Below are 20,281 nucleotides of genomic sequence, written 5' to 3'. Positions count from 1 at the left end.
TAAATATTAAGTCACAGATAGGCTGAATGGAAAATATATAGTATGCAAACAGCAAGCATAAGAAAACTGAGGCTCTGTTACTATGAGAAAAAATGTTACCATAAGTTAAAGAGCAATATGAGAAATAAAGAGGGACATTTCATAACAATAAAAGACAATCATTTGTTACCGTAACAATCACAAAAGTGATTAAAATACATAAAGCAAAAATTGAAAGAATTAAAGAGAGAAGCAAACCCATATTCATAATTAAATATTTTAACATTCTTATTTCAGTAATTTGTAGATGATATAATAAATCAGTAAGGATATAGAATATTGGAGCCACATTTGCCAATTACTTTAACCTAATTGAAACTTATCAAATATTAAACCAAATAATTGCAGAATACACATTCTTTTCTGATACAGATGACATGTTCACCAATTTAGACCACATGACGGGCCATTACAAAAGGCACAATAAATTTCCAAAGCTTATAGATAATATTATCTGACTGCAATGGAATTCATTGAGTGGGATTCATTAAAAAGTAATTATATATAAATATATGCCTAAAAGAACTTCCAAGAAGAGTGATTTACAAAAAGACTTCTGACGATAACTCCCTTCAAATCAAAGTGTGTATCTTCTACATTCAAGTAAAAAGATCCATTTAATAAATATGGTAAACCATGAAAAAAGTGTGTATATATATATATATAAGTATATATATCATAGAGATTATGTATACATAGTCTTAAATATTTGAAAGGTGAATAAGATACTTTTAAATAACGCAATATGAAGAAATTACAGGTGAAATTATAAAATGTTTTGAACTGAATGATGATGAAAATACAACATATCAAAATGTGTAGAATGTGGCCTTAAGAGGTGTACAAAAGAAAACTTACATCTTTAAATGATTATAGTAGAAAAGACAGAAGGTATAAACCGCAGTGGTCTAAGTTTCTAAGTTAAGCTAGAAAAGGCTTATCAATCTAAAATAAAGAAAGGGAAGAAATTTCATAGAATAGAGTAGGAATCAATGAAATAAAAACAAACAGAGCAAAATAATAAAGTAAAAATTTGTGGTTTGAAAAAAATTAGAAAATTTGATAACCTCTAACAGGACTGATGAGGAAGATGAGAAAAAAATACAAATTTCCAATATCAAGAATGAAAGAGAGAATATTACTACAGATGCTACAGACATTAAAAGGCAAAAAGTTAATTCACACAATTTCATGCTAATACATTTTAAAATGTAGAAGAGAAATACTGTTTAACAAAATGAACACAAAGTAGACATATATCCATTAAAGGAATTGAATTTTTATGAAAAATAAATGTGGCCACAAAAAGTGAAGGAGACGGTTTCGGGGCAAATTCTGTTAAGCATTTATGGAATGAATAATTCCCATCTTATACAGATTTTTATAGAAAGAAGAGAACTAAATAATTTCCAACTCATTTTATGAGATTAGCACAGCCTTATTATTAAAACCTGATTAAAATATTACAAAAAGAAACAAAATTACAGACTCTTATGCATACAATTTTAAAAATCCTTAATAAAAGATTAGCAAATGGAATTCAGCAATACATTTTGAAAAACCTGATAATACAACACGAACATATAGTTAAATTGGGTCTATACCAGGAATGCAAGTTCCTTCAAATATTTGTCCATCAATCTAATTTATTATAAATGTAGGTTGAAGAAGAAAAAATTGATCATTTCAATAAAATACAAAAGCATTTGACAAAATTCATCATCTATCAAGATTAAAAACTCTCGACTAAGAAGGAGATTGTGGCTTATTTCGTTTTTAAATTTTAGTTTTGCTTTACTTATTTTGAGGCTACGTAATTAGTGTATATGCATTACAAATTGTCAAATATTCCCAGTGGATTAGTTTCTGATGTGATGATTACGATTATAAAGTGTGTCTCTATCTCTGGTAATGGTTTCAGGCTTGCAGCCTACTTAGTCTGGTATTAGTATAGCTATACCAGATTCCTTTTGGTTTTTATTTGCATTGTATAACTTTTTATTCTTTATTTTTAGCATTTGTTAGCCTGATAATTTAGGTTTGTCTGTCATATGTGCAGATAGCTTTTTTTAATCTAGTCTGAAAATCTTTACCATTTAGTTATAATATTTAGTCTAGTACTTTTAATTATGTACATATTTTACTTTATATCTACTGTATTACTATTTTCTATTTTCCTCATAGTTTGTTATTCCTTTTCCCGAACTTTCTGGCTTTCGTTCAATTAATTATTTTTTTGTTATTCCATTTTTCCATCTAATAACTCATTAGTTTTATCTGTTTTCACAAGTGTATTAGTGGATATCCTGGATTAAAATGTGCATTCTTAATCTATTAAAGGTCAACACAGATTTATATTATCACTAATTTCCACATATTGCAAGAACCTTACAACAGTAATTCTGTTAGTGTCCTCTTGTTTCTGCTTTGGCTTATAGATATTTTAGTTTTCCATACATATTTTAAATCCCACAATACACTACAATTAGTATTTTATATCGTGACTATTAGCTTTACTCACCTAATTACATCACATGTTCTTGATTCCTCTTTGCATCTCTAGGCTTCCCTACTTGGTTTTTTTGTATCTTTACCTAAAGAATTGGCTTCAGTGTTTCCTTTAGTGCAGGTCTGTTGGTGACAAATTCTCTCAGTTTTTGTTTGTTTGAAAATGTCTTTATTTCACCTTTATTTTTAGCAAGACACTTGCTAGATATAGAATTTTATGTTGGTACCTATATTTTTCCTGCATTTTGGAGATATGATTCCATTGTCTTCTGCCTTTCATTAATTTGGTTGGAAATCATCTCTCAATCTTACTGTTCCTCATTTGAAGTAAAAACCAAAATTGTTTTTTGGCTGCTTTTAAAAATTTATGCTATATTTTACTATAATGTGCCTAAATGTGCTTTTCTTTAAACCTGCTTGATGTATGTCAACTTTCAAGATTATGTCTCAAAATTTTTTGTTGGTTTTGGAAAATTTATTGCAATTACCTCTTCAAATATTTTCCTGTATCATTTTCTTTCTCCTTTTCTCCTTTCCTCTTATGACTCCAGTAGTACATAAATAGGCCTTTTTATCACGACCCATTGTCTTTTATGTTTTTATCTATTTTTTGGTATTACTTTGCCTTACCAAGCTTCAACCTGGAAATTACGTATATATATATATATATATATATATATATATATATATAAAAAACAACCTAATCTCTTCTGTTGTTAAATACATCTGTTAGGTTAATTCCAGTACTAAATTTTCAGTTCTAGAATTTCCATTGCTTATTTTTAGTAGTTAATGAAATTCTCTTTCTTATCACTTAAGTTCTTAAACCTATTAATCCCTGTCATTTCAATGTCTGCATCTGATAACTCTATTATCTGGATTCCTACGTGTTTGTTTCTTTTGCCTCGTCTCTGCTTTCATTCAGGTATTGTTTTCTCTTATGCCTGGTTATTTTTAAGTGAATATTGGATATTGCATATGAAAAGTTATAGAGAGAATGTGAGACCTTGGGTTACATTACCTTCTCCTAGAGAGGATTTACTTTTACTTTGTTTAGGCAGATTGACTGTACGCATTAGCAAACACAAATCAACTTAGTCTATTAGAGATTAAGATGGTTCAAAGAGGGGCTTCAATCCTTCTAGGAGCTCTTCTATTTCCATTTCACCTCTTAATCCTTTGGTAGAGCAACTTCACAGTCCAACTGAACCCCTGGATCATTTATGACAGACCCTTCCTCTTGACAGTCATGGAGTCCCAACTTTTATTCCCCCATTAATGAGCTTGCTAGAAGCTCTTCTCAGTCTCTCAGCCTCTTAGTCACTTTGGCTCAGTTTCTCAACCTATCAGCTTTTGCTGTGGAAGCAGAAAATGCCTTGAAATAAATAGCAGCACCAGGAATAGGGTCACCACCATTTGGAATCTTGGCCCCTCAAATCTTCATTTCCTCAGTTGCTCTGCAATGACTTCAAACACACTTTATATATAATCTCTCCCCCAACCAGAGTTTTTCTAACAGTTCTTAGAGAGAAGTTGTCGATCTCCCATTGCCAGATACAGAAATCCACCTGAAATCATTGACCCTTCCATCGGAGTTCTCATTTCATGTCCCTACTCAAAGTTCAGAAGTTTTCTGACTCCACTGCAAACACTCAACTACAACTAGCTATTTCTGGTTGACATATGCAAATTCTTCGAAATGTCTAGAATTCAGGATGCATTTCAGTACACAATAACTCCATTCTTTTTGTTTCTCAACCCAAATAGCTTTAGTCATTCTTGACTCATCCTTTTCACCTACAGCCAACATTTACTCTATTAATACATTTTTGGAGTTTACCTTAAAATATATTCAAATTCTTATCACTTCTTATTGCCTCCATTGCAGTCACCCTGATCCAAGCCATTAGTATCCCCTGCCTAGCTTTAGGGAATAACCCATCACTAGTTTCCTTTTCTTCTGTTCTTTGTCATTGTGTCTGGTCTCAACATTGTAGCCAGAGTGATCCTACTAAAATGGAGTTATTCATGCCACTGTTTTATTCAAAACCATTCAATGAGTTCCCATTTCACTCAGAGTGAAAGCCAAAATTATTGCAATTGTGTACAAAGCCTTTTCCAACATACAGTCTTTATCTCTCTTACCTCTCTTGTTCCTGCCTGTGGAAGTTTTCCTTCGGATATCTGCACAGCTCGGTTCTTTACAATTTTACATCCTTACTCAATATCTCCTGTTCGGTGAGCTCAATTCAGAGACGAAGGGAACCAAATGGCCAATAGATGCTTAAACTTACTTTTCTGAAAACACAAATTAACTAATGAATAAAATATCACTCATACATGGATAGAGAGATAGATGGACAGAGATATTAAGTTGATAATACCAAATGGATCTCTCATATACTGCTAATGGGAAGGGAAATTGACCATTTTGAAACAAGTTTGGCAATATCTAATAAAAATGAATGTGTAAATATATGATTTAGAAATTCTATTACCATGTCTATAACCTGAAGAACTATTTGCACATGTGCACAGTAACAAACGTGCTAGGACGTTCATAGCAGCATTGTTTTTAATTGAGAAAAACTACAGAAAAAATCAAATTATACCAATAGGGGAAGGAATAATACATTGTGGTGTATTTTTACAATATAATCAAGCAGTCAAAATTAATGAATTATGTGTACATTAATCAATATGTATACATCTCCAGAATATTATGTGGAATAAAGAGCAAGCTATGAAAACATCCATATAATATAGTGTCAACTTAAAAGAAAACAAAACACTGTATATAATATATGTATGAATATGAAGCAAAAGTATAAGAATGTAGATAGAAAAGACAAACATCAATTTCAATATCATAGTTATTTCTGGGAGGCCGGAAATACTACAAATGACAATGCTTAAATTGGGTCTTTTACTGTTTGATTTCTTAGAGAAAAACAAAACTGACCAATGTGGCAAAATGTTTCCATTTGTTAAGCCTGGATGATATGTGCTTGAGTGTGTGCAGTACATACAATTTAATGCTTTTCTGTGTATTTAACATATTTAATATTTTAATCAATTAGACCAAAGGGGATATATATTTCATTTTCTTTTATATATTTACAAGATAAAATTATTTCAATAGTTCATCTGGAACACAAAGTAAGTGAAGGATATTCAACTTTTAATATTTCATGTAATATATTTGTTAGTTATTTGAAGATATTCCAGATACATGAACTTTTCTAACAGATCAAAGCCAAGCATCTTTGAATTAACTAACTAGGAAGAGGTAAACTGAGCTAATATACTCAATCATTTAAGTCACCTCATGTGATTAGAAGCCTATTAAGTTATAAGACATTATAACTTAGGGGTCAGTTTATTGTTTCCCAGCTGAAAAAGGTCTCCAACCTCTAGATGTATTAAAACATTAACTTGTACTTCAGGATCAGTTCTTAGCTTAACAAGTTAACCTCTGTCTCATAAGGGATAAGCTGAAAGCAAGACATAATTAAAGATGGTATTCAGAGAGAAAGTGATAGCTGTGGCTCACTCATCCTCTACACATTTTCATTGGAAAAAAGATTTCTGCTCATAAAGGAAATATCCACAAAAGAGTTTTAAGAGGATATTGCATTTTGTGGAATCAAGATGTGTTCCTTTGGAAGAAATGAGGAAGGATCACGTTGCCTCCACTGGCTTACAAATTTCACCTGCATCTTAATAGAGAGACGTCTTTCTCTCTCCATTGAGAGAGAATTTTTCAAATATGGTTTTCAAGATGTGTCCAAGATATACTCCAAGTTACTGTAATATGCTTTTATAAAAGAGTAAGGAGGGCTCTGAAAGGTCCTCCAGGACATACATTAATATTTTCAAGTGAGGGATGTAAGATCCAAAAAAGTTGAAAGTCTAAAATTTCATAAGACGCCAAGTAAAATTTAGAGTGGTAAAGTCCTTCTTCCCTCCTAGTTTAGCCTCTTTGCTATCTAGTTGCTTCAATAAATAAAACCAGGAATTACTTAAACTTCAGATATCTTTATTTCTTGTCACTTCACTGCTGCTGACATCTGACCATATTTAAGATCCTATATTTCTTTATTGACAAATATTCATTTACCTTGAGAATTTCAATGTGTCCAGAGAAAGAAGACATAGTATTTACTAGGAGAACATGAACAAAATTCCTCCTTTTAATCTTTTGAAAAAAGTTTTTGCTTTACCTTTTCATTTTTTCTCAAGAGATATTTCATCATTACAATATCAAAAGGTACAGCCTAAGCACAAAAAAAGTATATATTTATGCACATATGAAGTACACTGTTTTGAGGTTTTCAAACACGAGATTGTCAGTGCTTCTAGAGATTTTGGTATAGAATATTCTAGTAATAAAATGTTATAATGTTCTCTTCATAGATGAAAATTACACTTTTACTACTGCCTTCTCTCTGCTGTTTCTGATACTTGTTACCATGTATATATTAAGCCTGGAAATTCCCCCATTTTTTTTTTTTTTTAAGTTACTCTTGTTACATAAAGTGGTTTAGGCTTCCCTCCACCCTCATTTTCCAGAAAGCTGAGCAAAGTAAATTACCTCTTTCTAGATGCGTCAGATGGTCACCCTTATGTTAAAACAGTGATCTGTAAAAGCTTAAATTCATTCATCTACCTCTGCGAATGATTTGGGGATAATCAAAATGCATTATTGTTAGTGACACTTTTATCTCAGTTTGCTTCTACTCCCCCCACTTATAGGAGTTATTTAAACTTAACTATCTAAGGCTTAGGTACAGGTTAAAGTTAATTTTTCTATGCAAAATTTCATTATGACTTCTTATTCCTGAAATGTTTGGCTTTTAATGGAAAAAACCCCCAACTTTTAAAAAATAATCATATTCAGAGTTTTCACGTACTGCTTTTTATTTCTTTGCCATTACCATTATGAATTTGCCTTAGAATACACATTCCTTCAGGAACCCACATGCACATGGATGCACATGGATCACGTCATGAACATCCTCTGGGTATCAGTTAACACAGTCAAAGTAAGTGGGTCAATAGTTACTGAGATCTGTAGAGCTTCCACATTCCAAACCTTGGGACAGCAAATCCATTCTGACACCAAAAGCACCTCCCTATGTCCTGACTATAACAACCACAGTAAATTACGTCAATGAAAACTTTTTCAACTCCCACTATCACAGGGGATAGAAGAAAATAGTCTTATGACATGTGAGCCCAATCATTAAAAATAAAAACCCATAAATTCCTATATATAGAATTGCAAAGACAAAGCATTATAATTGCAGTATGATAACATTGCTTGACAAAAATTCAAAATTCTAAAATCCATATAATGAGGTCATTTGATGATCAGATGAAAAATGCATAGAATGGAAGTGACATTGACATTGAATAGAAAAAAGTAGTTATGGTGCAGGAAATGCCATTGAGCATCAGAAAATACAATTTTTTAAATTGGATAAATTTGACATGTAACATTGGGTAAATTTAAGGTGTACAGTATGTAACTTTGTCACATTTATATATTGTAATATGGTTGCCATTAGAATGACATTTTTCACATAACATACAGTATAATATCATTGTCTATATTCAATACACTTTATATTAGATCTCTATGTCTTATTTAGTAGTCATTATAAGTGTGCACTCTTAAATACCATCATTCTATCCCCTCACCCCCTATCCCCTGGTAACATTGTTTTACTCTGTTGTGTTTTTTTTTTAAACAGGTTTTACTTTTATGTTTTTTCTTCTTGTTTTTCTGTTTTGTTTTTTATGTTTTGGGTGTTTTTGGTGAGGAGATCGGCTCTGATGTAACATCTGTTGCAATATTACTTTTTTCCTCCCCAAGGCACCAGGACATAGTTGCGTATCTTAGTTGTAGGTCGTTCTAGTCCCTCTGTATGAGATTCCTCCACAGCATGGCTTGATGAGCGGTGTGTAGGTCAGTGCCCAGGATCCAAACCGGTGAACCCCGGGCCACCAAAGTGGAGCATATGAACTTAACCACTGGCTTCTAACAGGTTTTATTTTTTCAGATTCTACATATAAATGATATCATGCAGTACTTGTCTTTCTCTGTCTGACATCTCACTTAACGTGATGTGCTCAAGGTTCATATATGTTGTTGCAAATGGCAGCATATCTTTCTTTCTCATGGCTGAATAATATTCCAATGTGTGGAATGTTCCCTGTTGCATCTTTTTTATCCATTCATCCATTGATGGGAATTTGGGTGGAAAACACAAACTTAAATCTTGGTGTTGCTACTTACTACTTACTTATTAGTTCTCTGACTTGGCAAAGAATTCTCTACCTTCTCTGAGTATCAGTTTCACTGTCTGCATGATGAAGATAATGTCTGTGCTATAAAGGAGTAAGATTGATTGAGATCCTGCAAGAGAAAGCCCCTAAAATATCTTACAAAATTTGTGTTGACAGATTTCAAAAAGGGGAAGTTCCTGTTTTATAGATAGCCATATAAACTTCTTTTTCTCTGTCATCAAACTTCTACATTGCACAAATTTATACATTAAAATGTATAACTTTTAGGACCCGGCCCGGTGGCACAGCGGTTGAGTGCACATGTTCCACTTTGGTGGCCTGCGGTTCGCTGGTTCTGATCCCTGGTGAGGACATGGTGCCGCTTGGTGGGCCATGCTGTGGCAGGCGTCCCACATATAGCGTGGTGGAGGATGGGCACGGATGTTGGCTCAGGGCCAGTCTTCCTTGGCAAAAAGAGGAGGATTGGTGGCAGCTGTTAATTCAGGGCAATCTTCCTCAAAAAAAAATAAAAAATAAAAAGCCACAAGTAAAACACCTGGAAGAAACGCAAAGATACATAAAAAGATGTATAACTTTTAAACTAAGATTTTTGTTGTTGTTGTTTTCCATATTTCCTTGTATTGACTTGAGGCCTTTCAGATCTGAGCCAATGCCATCCCTGGCCATGGGTCAAAGGTGGACATGATGTAAAACAAAAAAGTCAACTGAACTTCTCAATAAGTTTTACAGTATGTAATAGGGATAATGATTGGAAATCCAAAATGCTTCTCATTTGCAAACACCAGAAGAAAAAAATTGTGGACTTCTAAATTACTTGCTTGAGTACCAAGAGCCAAACCTGGCAGATTTGGGTCATGGTTTATTACATAAATCACTAAGTAGGAAATGGTAATAGCACTTAATAGTAACCTTTTTATGTGGAACAGTATTGTTATTTTAGAGCTGAGACTTACATAGTGCCAACTATTTGCCAAGCACTGTTCTAAGGCTTCACATATATTCACTTATTTAATCTCAAACTACCTATGAGGTAGCAGCCATTGTTTCCCCACATTGCAAACATTAGGAGTTCAGTAATTTGTCAAGATCATACAGCTGCTAAGGAAAAGATTTGAAAACAGCAGTCTGACTCTATAGTTTTAATTACTACACTTAGCTGTTACAACAATGTTTCTGGCTCCAAAATGAGAGAGTTTCACCAAGGTTGAAGAAAGGGGACCAAAAGGGATGCATCTGGGACTCAGGTTTAAGCAGGTCCCTGAGAAGAGCTCTAGCCCTCTTGGTCAAGTTACAGGAGGGCAGGGAGCCACGGACGGGATGGGAACACTACTGACAAGTTGGAAGGTTTGGGGGAGATCCTGAGCTGTCCTCCCAGTGTCACCAGAAAAGGCCCTGAGATATTCCACATGGGGCACGTCAATGGGCAGCTGATTGAGGTGCAGGAGAGAATGCCCTAAAGGCAATCTTGTGGAATTCTGCTCATCCCAGTGAGATGAGGTATGGTGAGGAGGGCACAGCATGTGGCAAGATTGGTTACCCAAACCGGGTGAGATGACCTATTCCTCCATGAAGTCATTGTCAAATCCTCTTCACAACACTGCCTGTCAGAGCCATGTATTTGCGTGGTGAATTATAAGATTACATTCCTATTATTATCTTATTTTCTATTTCTCAGCTACAGGAAATAAGAGCACTGTGATCAAGGAGTCTGCTTAACAGGTGTCAAAATGAGACATTCTACATCAAAACACAAAATTTAGTTACTTCTAACTCTTTGGTTATTTGAAGGGGGGATCAGGGGTGGGAAGTGACACTCTGTGTATATATGATTATACTACTGTGTGAGAAATGTTAGGTTCTCATTTGACATAAAGCCTGGATGCAGACTGCTACTTATAAAATGTTAGTGCTTCATTTCCAATGTCTGATATTTCTGGACATGTTAAGGTCCAGAGTGCAGCTGACCAATTCAAAGAAGGATGTTTTCTCTGTAGTGTTTTATCATTTCTCAGGATGCTTCGATATGTTTAACCAACACCTCAATGTATGCTCAAAAGTGGAGATTAAGAACAAAATTCTACTCTGTAGGTCCTGGCAGGGTGATTTTTATGGATATATAGACACAAAGGAGTCACATCATTGGGACCACTTGTCTCCACCGCCGGCTCCATCACTAGCCTCACTTCAATTTCATCTAGATGCAATCTGTGTTTAACAGCTACGTGACAGCCGTGACAAAGACTTGCCCATTTGCCTTGGTTGTGGGTGTCTTCTATGTACATATTTCTAACTCCTTCTTCTCTTCTTTGTCTCATTTCAACTCCATCCATTTTAGTAGCCCTCAATTCTTCAGCTCCTGCCCATCTTGGATAAAGTTTGGAACTAGTTTGTAGGACCTGAAAGATAAACTAGGAACCCTGGAAGACATATTTCCCCTTTCAACAAATAGGCTCTAACTATATGCATATTTGTGTGCGTAGATATATCTTATTACTAGACCATCAAGAAAGTAGTTCAAGCCTTAACTGTTAACATATTCTCCCCAAAGTGAATATAATTAAACGTTATATTTTCAACGAAGTTTGTGTCTGTCTATCCACACGAAGAAGAAAATAGAAGTAAAGTGATAATGTGAATACTTCATGTAACAAATTTTTTCTTAAAATGTCTATCAAATATTTTAGTAAAAATAGTAAAATAGATTACAAAGAATATAGTAGATGTTGAGTTCCTCACTAGTGTAACTCTCTGTCTTTATTACACAAAGTTATCCTGCTGTTAGCATTAAGAAATTCCTAATTGTGCCATAACAGTGTAAAAATTCTCATGGCTTACAAATGCTGAATGATTTAGAATCTTTAGCAATATTTTCACTTTACTGGTGAGTTTAAGATATTAGATACACATATATTTTTTCTCAATCCAGTCTCTTTTCTAGAATGCCATAATATGTCTCTAAAGGAAATATGCATAGCAGAAATAACTATAGAGACCTACTTAGTCAGCTTCTGAGCAACCCAAGGTGAGAAACTTTCTAAGAGATGCTTTGTATTAGCGCTTTAAACTTTTTTTTTTAACTACAGCTACAGGTTTTAAAGATTTCTTTGAAACAACTGAAGAGTGAACTTTAATTCATGTTTTTTAAACAAAGGTTATATGAGACTTACAGCAGTCTTACAAAAGAAAACTATCAGCAAGAATTGCACATTACGCTCTGAGTGCAACTGACTTTCAAATTTCTCTACAGGTATTATTTCCCATGAATAGGAACAAAGAGCAAAAACAGTTAAAAAAGCATATTCAAATGTGTGCATAAAAAGGCATGGTAAATGAATACTGTTTAGTTTGCTGACATAATTACTTGAATGTAATTTTTATGAGTCGTAGAAATCTTGGCATTTTCACTGAACCAGATAATTAGACTCTGAATAGAACAGGGTCAGAATAATTAATACATCAAAACTAGATGAACTTTTTCTAATTATTTTTATTTAATCTCTATTATAATTATTGTTATACTCTGCTGAGCATGATTGCCTCATGTTCATAGATTTGAATGCAGTCTTATAGTTGCATCCTGGGACTTTGTGGAATATTAACAAACCGTGGCATGGAGAAATTAGAATGGTGTAGTTTCATGATGGAATTCTAAATTGGAATTTCATATTTTTCTATATAGTTGCACAAAATTTGTTCCATAATCGTAAAAATATGAATTTTAAAACAAAAGTCTACTTTTCTTTCAAGTTATACTTCTCCAAAGTTCAAGAAAAATTGTTTTCACAGTTTTTTTAAAGGCATATCATCAGCTATTCAATCCATGTGAAATTTTCTGAAAGGGGATTACATTAAATTTTTTCATTATTTAAGAGTTTTGAATATTATAAGAAATCTTAATCATTAAAGCAAATGTATCAACAGGCAGTAAAGAGCATTTACCAACTATTTTTAAAGACTGAAATTCGTGTTAGAAAGTAAATGGTCTGACTTTCTGGTAATAGCTACTCCTTTGTGCCAGACTTTTGATATACCCATGAAAATATAGAAAAATATAATAGGAGATGAAAACAAGAATACTGATAATATATTTTTAAATCTGAGGGCTGAAAGATTATATATGCCAGGCCGGTTAACAAATGATTAGAGGATAATCTATGTTCGAATATCTGAAATAAGAATACTCTAATAGAGAGAGGAAGATTTTATCCACCAAAATAGCATCCAATAAAGACTATAATGCAAGGCGCCAATGAGAAAGTTTGGAGTTACTCTTAACTCTTAGTTCTTATTTCAGAGTCGATCAGGACTACATTTCCCTCACCTTATTTCCCACACCTTGTCACCATCTATCTCTGCTCTATGGAAGTCCACAACTTTCCCTTGTACAAGACTGAAAATTGATGGGTTTAAAGAGCATTGCATTCTTAAACATAAAGGAGGAGACAGAAATTAGTAGATTACTGCAAAATCCTGAAGAGAATACATTCTGAGAATTTACAGAATGTTTTAAATTTTCTAGGAACTAATTTATTTCCTAGTATTCAGAATAAAAGACAAGAGACACAGGATAACATTCTGCCTAACTTTTGTGGAACCAAGCTATTTAAATGTTTGCTTGATCCTGGAATTTGGCTAGGGAAGATACATATCACTGGAGAGGGCAGATAAAATGATTGTGAGATCCTGGAAACACTAAGATAGAAAGTGATATCCATCAAAGGAATAATGTCCTTTGCAAATATCAACAGTGTTAGATTTTATCTCATTCAAGAATAAAAAAAAACAACAACAAGATTGACCTTGAGCCAAAGAATGCAGATTTCACTTAAGAAAAAAGTATTTGTCATAAATATGTCAAATAAATGTAAAACGGGAAAAATAGGAGAATAGGGAGAATGTTGAACTGTGAATGTCTCTGGCAAAGAAATAAAAAGAAAATGAGAGAGATATCACAGTGGAAAAATTAAAGTTGGCTTCAGCTGTAATAAAAAACATAATTGACATTGTAGAAAATGAAATCACTAATAAAGATGACAGCTTTCTAAAAATAAAGAAAAACATAATAATAATAATAGATACCATAGAGCAGAGAAAACAAAAATAAAATATTTAAGTAATTGGCATCCATTGGAAATGAATCTAAACAAATATTCATTAAAAGTGAATACTTTCTATTAGCAAAAATAAACAAAACAACAAGAGACATTACCTGAGAATACAACTGAAAAAGGTCCACTAAATCCCACACAAAAACACACAAAAATAAAGTGACTTGGAATAAACTTGGCAACGTTTTTGAATTTCAAGTTTAGAGAAAAAATTCCACAACTATTTGTGCAAAAAGTAACAAAAAAGTCACTCTGGTTTCAGATTCTATTTAACTCAGAGTCAGAATACAATGTAACAATAAGAGCTAAATTTGAGAGAAAAATACTGTGGCCCAAGAATGTTTTGACCAAGCACAACGTAGTTAATGTTCTGGTATAACAGAGTGACTTCCATGCTTAGATCTGCAGGATTCAGAGCACAAACTGCTCATGGATACATTCCTTGAAATTTTTACTTAAGGAGGCACATTAGCAGGGTGAAGATGAATAACAGTCAAAAATTAAAGAATAAGGTATTTGAATCTGAAATTACTGTGTTATATATTGATATTAGTTTCAAACATATTTGCTTAACAAAAAAAAGAGATGCTCATATTGAAAGAAATAATATCTGTATATAGACTAATAACATAAGTAATACCTTGAATAACATGAGTAACAGCATGATTCTTATTCCTAGTAGATATAAACTTCACTGTATGATCATGAATATATTATGAACTTTATATGAACAGATGTAACATTCATCAAATAATTTTGGGATAATTGGCTTCTTGGAAAATAATTCTTAGATTTGATCCTTATCTTACACTTTACTAGGAATTTTAGGTAAAATAAGGATTAAAATTCATAAAATAAGAATATTTTTAAAAAGACGAAAATATAAATGACAATATTTCTGTTCTTGGAGCAGTCTCAGAGCTTTTAAGCATGAACACAGCAAAATTCCCAAAGTGCAAAGTTAAATATTGAAGTGTTCCTCAGGAAGAAACTTATAAAAGTTTCTCTTACCAAAACCAGTAAGTATCTATGTGGTATACTTTTCATTAATATGACAATGACATGCCAAAAATATATTACCTAATGGCCATGCTTCATCCCTGCTTAAACATGCAGTCATAACAGTGTGATAATGGCATTGAAGAAAAAAATGACGCAAAGAATTTAACACATAGGAAATGAGATATAACTTCCATTATGACAAGCTTCATATATCCCGGCACCATATTTAGAGACTTACTTTAATAATTTGATTTGGCATTTGCAACAAACCTCTTAGGAAAGTGCTATTCATCTTCTTACAGATGAATAAACAGAAATAAGTTACATGACAATATAATTTTTTGGAGTAGAGGCAGGATTTGAACTCAGGTCTGACTACACAGTCTGAGTGCTTAACCCGTTATATGGGTATTATATCATATGCATGTAAGGAAAAGTTTTTTCTGTGTTGTTCTTGTGTATATCTCCTTGGCTTAGCATAGTGCCTGACTTTTAGTAAGCACTCAATAAGTAATTGTTGCATGCTGAATATATATACACGAGACACTGTATTAGAAACTAGGAAATACAACACTGAAAACAGATGGATATTATACCCTAAGAAAGTTCTTGTTAGGGTTTCATGGTATGATATGGAAATGTGGGATGTGAACTTGCAGAAATAACTATAATATGAGGCAGATTTTCAAAAGTGCATCGCAATGTCCAAAAACAAAATGCATCTCAAAGGAAGAGAGACTGTGACCAAAACTAGATTAGTGGATCCCTAATGCTAACTCTGCTTGTAACATGATCTAGGTTTTGAAACCTCCAATACGGCTTTCTTGGATACCTTTTCATACATATATGGCTAATTCAAGCATCCTTGATCACCTTAGGTATGATGACATTATTAAATTTTCTGCCTAATTAAGAAAAATATTAGTCTGGATTAATCTATTTTAATTGTAAAATTAATATACTAGACATGAAGGATGGTAGGAAAAATAGGGATATATTCACTTAAAATTAAGGTAATTCAAAAGAATTGATGGTTACCCTAAGGTCAACACAAAGGAAACATTGGTACAATCTTGAGCTTGTCATTCTATATAATAGGCTAAATACCAACAATATAGTATTTAGCTACAGCAATATGTTTAAACCTTGCAGACATAAAGTTAGGATGTGATCATATACGAGGCTTAAATGTTATCTGAAGGTAAACAGTAAGAAATAAATAATTAAAGGAAAACGCCACCCAAAAAGAACAGATTCAACCTACTCTAAAGTTTTAATAGATTAAGCTTTTCATAAAACCAGATTTCATTCTCACTCTATAAACTTTTCTTAATTTCTTCCTTTCTATTGCTTGTTACTATCCCCACTATATTGACAAAATATTGTTTGTGTGTTTAAAATACAGAATCTGAAACTGTCTATCTAAAAGTCGTTAAATAGAGTTATTTCTACTTAGAGTCTATAAATTCGTCTACAAGTTAAGAAGTATCTGGAGTTCTTGTTTTTCTTATTTTTTTTTTGTATTTTAGTATCATTTAATCAATTTATGCCCAAGAACCCAGATTGAAGACAAAATTAGGCACACATCGTGATTTCACACAACACCCGTATTTGCGGCTATTCTGTTGTCAGTGTTCTGGCAGTTCATTCCATTGTCTCAGTTGCTTGATGTGCTTCCTGGCATTTTAGTATTTTATCAGTGAGTATTAACTTACAAGCGATAGAAGAAAATGGAGTCAAGAACCTGGGTTTTCCACTTGGCAGCTCTTTTCTATCGGCACTCCTGTCTGACTTGTTGACTATTCTTAAAATCATGACAGAATTTCTGTGAACCTTTTAATGACCTTAGTTAAAACCATTTTTATTTATGTCGTTTGGAGACCTATAGAGAAAGTGGACTTTCAGGAAGACTGGCTAGGCACAGAGAATGAGGAAATAGCTGAGAACAAATATTAACCAAGTGAAATAAGTATTAAGAAGGCAGAGAACAGAGGCAAATTATGGAATCTGTACATTTCAGTGGACTGAAAATTTCCCTTTGGCAATGTCTAGGGAACCATGAAGACTGGGGAAGGAGAAAATAGACTGGAAAATACAAAATCACTACATGAATAGCCATGTGTTAAAGAATTTTCCCAGTATTAAATACTTGAAGAATTTGCTTGGCTTTTATCATTTCATCGCATCAGAATTTGAACTCTTACTTTTATGTATTTAATACTAAAACACATAAGCACCCTGTAAAATTAAAAAATGCAACCTCCTGGAATGTGGAGCTACTTTCCTTTCTGTTCTTAAGGAACTTTTCTCAAATATCGTCCAGTACGATTACCTTACCTTGCTGGCAGCAAGAGCCATTACAACATAAACCAAGCCCAGGATAAGAAGATTTGGTGAAACGGAGCCCGCATTCATTTTTTTTTCAGTAAACAACATATATTTTTGTTTTACAAAATATTTAGTTCCTAAAATTGGTTTCTAATTCAAACGTTTGCTGTATTTTCAACGGTGATTTGGACATATGGTGAAATGGTCATAATTTTGATTTCAGTAGCTTAGGAACCTCTCTAAAACCAAATAAATAGTATACGTAAAGTATCTAGCACCAGGTACCAGAGAGCGTTCATTGAATGTTAGTATTCTTTCCCTTTTTCCTCTTCAGTAGAAAGTAGAAAAATGAAATATTGATGAACTGTAAATGAAACTTAAAGTTCAGTTGTTTGGAACTAGTTCATAGAATTGTAATGCTTTAAATGAACAATGACTTCCATACTTTTATCAAGTTTGCATAACAAAGATACCAAATTTGAGTGTAATCTAGAGTTAGAAATCTAAGAATTTTACTATATGGCTAAAATCTATCTTTTTCCCAATAAAAAATTTTTGGTCACCTTTCATTTAATAAAAATTTTCCCCCTTGTCTCTCCTTCACACCTTAGATTATCTATCATCATCATCATCTATCATTTACTTATGCAATCATAAGTTCAAGTTATTGATCTCAAGACTATTTCTGCACAAGAGTGCATATAATCACAATGTACACATTTGGTGAAAAACTATGTACTTACAGATGTGATTGGTTTTAAGAGGCATCTTTCATTTTTATCTCTGAAAACTTTTGTAGGCTAGTGACAGAATCCGACTTTTCATTGCATCATGTTTAAAGATATGAGTCACATCATGAATGTTCATGTCATCCTTGCTCAGGGCCCATGCTAATCTTCTGTATGTGGTTCCAATTTTAGCATATGCAAAGCCAAAGTGAGTACTGCCTTCATTCTTAAAGCCTTTAAGGACGTAAGGAAATCTTTCTGTACTGTCTTGTTTCTGGGGGGAGGTGGAGGTGTGTGTGGACAAGCCACAAACTCCCCATTTAGTCATCACATTTTAATATTTTACTCTTTAAATGACTTATTTTAAATGCAAATGGCATTTATTGTTGTGTATTAATTGGCAGACATACAGGGCAAAGGGAAACACCATCCCATGCAAAATTTAGATACATTTCATATAGCATTATCTCTCCATTTCCAACATCAAGCTATTAAACCATACAGCCCTGCTCTGAGCTAGAAGGTCCCAGAAGTCATACATGTGTATATACACATATATGTGTATGTGTGTATGCATGTATATACCCACAAATTCAAATTATCCTTCACTTTTTCTTTGTCTTTTAGAGTCCTACCAATATTCAAAAATTAGGAAGAAATTCCTGCCTACAGTATTTCTAAAACACTAATATTTGTTTCCATTGGAATCTGGAGAGATTCTTTTTATCTAAGAAGTTTAAAAATTACTCCTCAGGTGTAAGGCAAATAGATACTAGTATGTATTTCGTCATGACTTCACTTTCCCTTTCCTATTCCTTAAAATTCTTATGCAAGCCTTTGGCTAAATTTCCTCTACGTTATTGAAGTTGAAACTTAAGGCTCAGAATAAAAAATACAAAAAGTGGGACACTTGGATGTTATTCAAATTTTTGATAGATACATCAATATATACAGTGAAAAAAGAGATCTCTGGTCCCAAAGGGGAATTACTTTAGCTTGAATTATCTGTTTGATAATTTGATTATAATTTAATATTTAAAATATTGCAAATGTATCTTACTTTATGCACACAATGTTTAGTCAATGCAGCTTCAACTTTAAAATAAATGGAAAATTAAGACACATTCCATGTACTTCGACTCTATTCGTTCAGATCTTGTTATGTCATGAAAGAGAAATAAGTTTTAAAAACTAGTGATTTTATATCGTCTGGGTATCTGAGAACAAAGAACAAATTTGTTCAGATTATTTTCAAATGCTACTGAATTGTGCCATGCTTTTATGTGAAAATCTAACAGAAGTGTGAAAAAGAATCTTGTCTTTTCCTGGTTCTTAAGAATTTCTTTCCCCAAATGTGCTTGATTGATTTTGTCATCTCCTATCTGTATATATGGACTGCTTGTGGGAAGCAAACAAATGACAAATATAGAGAAGCCATCTTTAGTTTTGTTTTTTTGCAGATCCACAAATATATCCTTATAATATATACACAAAATGTATCTCTCCACTTAGTAACAAAATTTATTCATGCAAAATTAGAGGACCTTATTTTAACAGAGATTAATCTTCCTTTTACATCCCTACTCCTACCATTGAATAATATTTTCTTACTCAGCTAGTGCTTCTGTGTTGTTAGCAAAAATAAAAATAAAACAACTGTAAATTTGATATTTAAAAAATCTTATTTTTCTGATGCTTGCTACATTTAAACTATACTACAGTATGCGCAAGAATTCCCCATTCTAGTGGGGGGTTTTTGGTTGTAGTTGCTCTTCTGTAATATTTTTAACCATTTCAACTTCCATCAAAGAAGTATAAAAGCAGTTTGAAAAAGCAAGTAAAACCATATTAAACTCCTTTAGTGTGAATAAATTGTTACTTCCTATAGAGGTCAGCTAATTGTACCATTTAATTATTAAGCTTTGTTTACTAAGACATGCACGGTGGTATAAGACAGGGTTTTTATAAACTAAAATAAGAATAAACAGGAAGGAATAGGTATATCCCCTGAAAAAAAGGGGAATTAAATTTATCTGCATTGATTCATTCCATATATTTATAAAAGAATTTATTCCTCTTTAACTTCACTAATACAATCATCTTAGTCCACTCATCAAAATACTAATCTGAGGGCTTTTCTGTCCGTATAACCCAGCAAACCTATTCAGCATCAAAGACTCATACTCAGGTGAACGCACTTAAGTCCTTCCTTTTCTGAAAAACAAATTAATTCATTGTTACAAGCTATGATAATAT

At 32.9% G+C, this 20,281-nt stretch overlaps 1 non-coding gene across 1 annotated transcript; it reads right to left on the bottom strand.

The window, feature by feature from the left end:
* Positions 1 to 18,134: 18,134 nt before the first annotated feature.
* LOC139080569 (U6 spliceosomal RNA) lies at positions 18,135 to 18,244 on the bottom strand. The gene has a single exon (XR_011535181.1). It is a non-coding gene; the product is annotated as a U6 spliceosomal RNA (small nuclear RNA).
* Positions 18,245 to 20,281: the final 2,037 nt, after the last annotated feature.

The sequence above is a fragment of the Equus przewalskii genome, chromosome 30 (assembly GCF_037783145.1).
Source record: "Equus przewalskii isolate Varuska chromosome 30, EquPr2, whole genome shotgun sequence".
NCBI lineage: Eukaryota > Metazoa > Chordata > Mammalia > Perissodactyla > Equidae > Equus > Equus przewalskii.
Note: the sequence above shows the minus strand (reverse complement) of the source record. Positions and strands in the feature narration are given on the sequence as shown.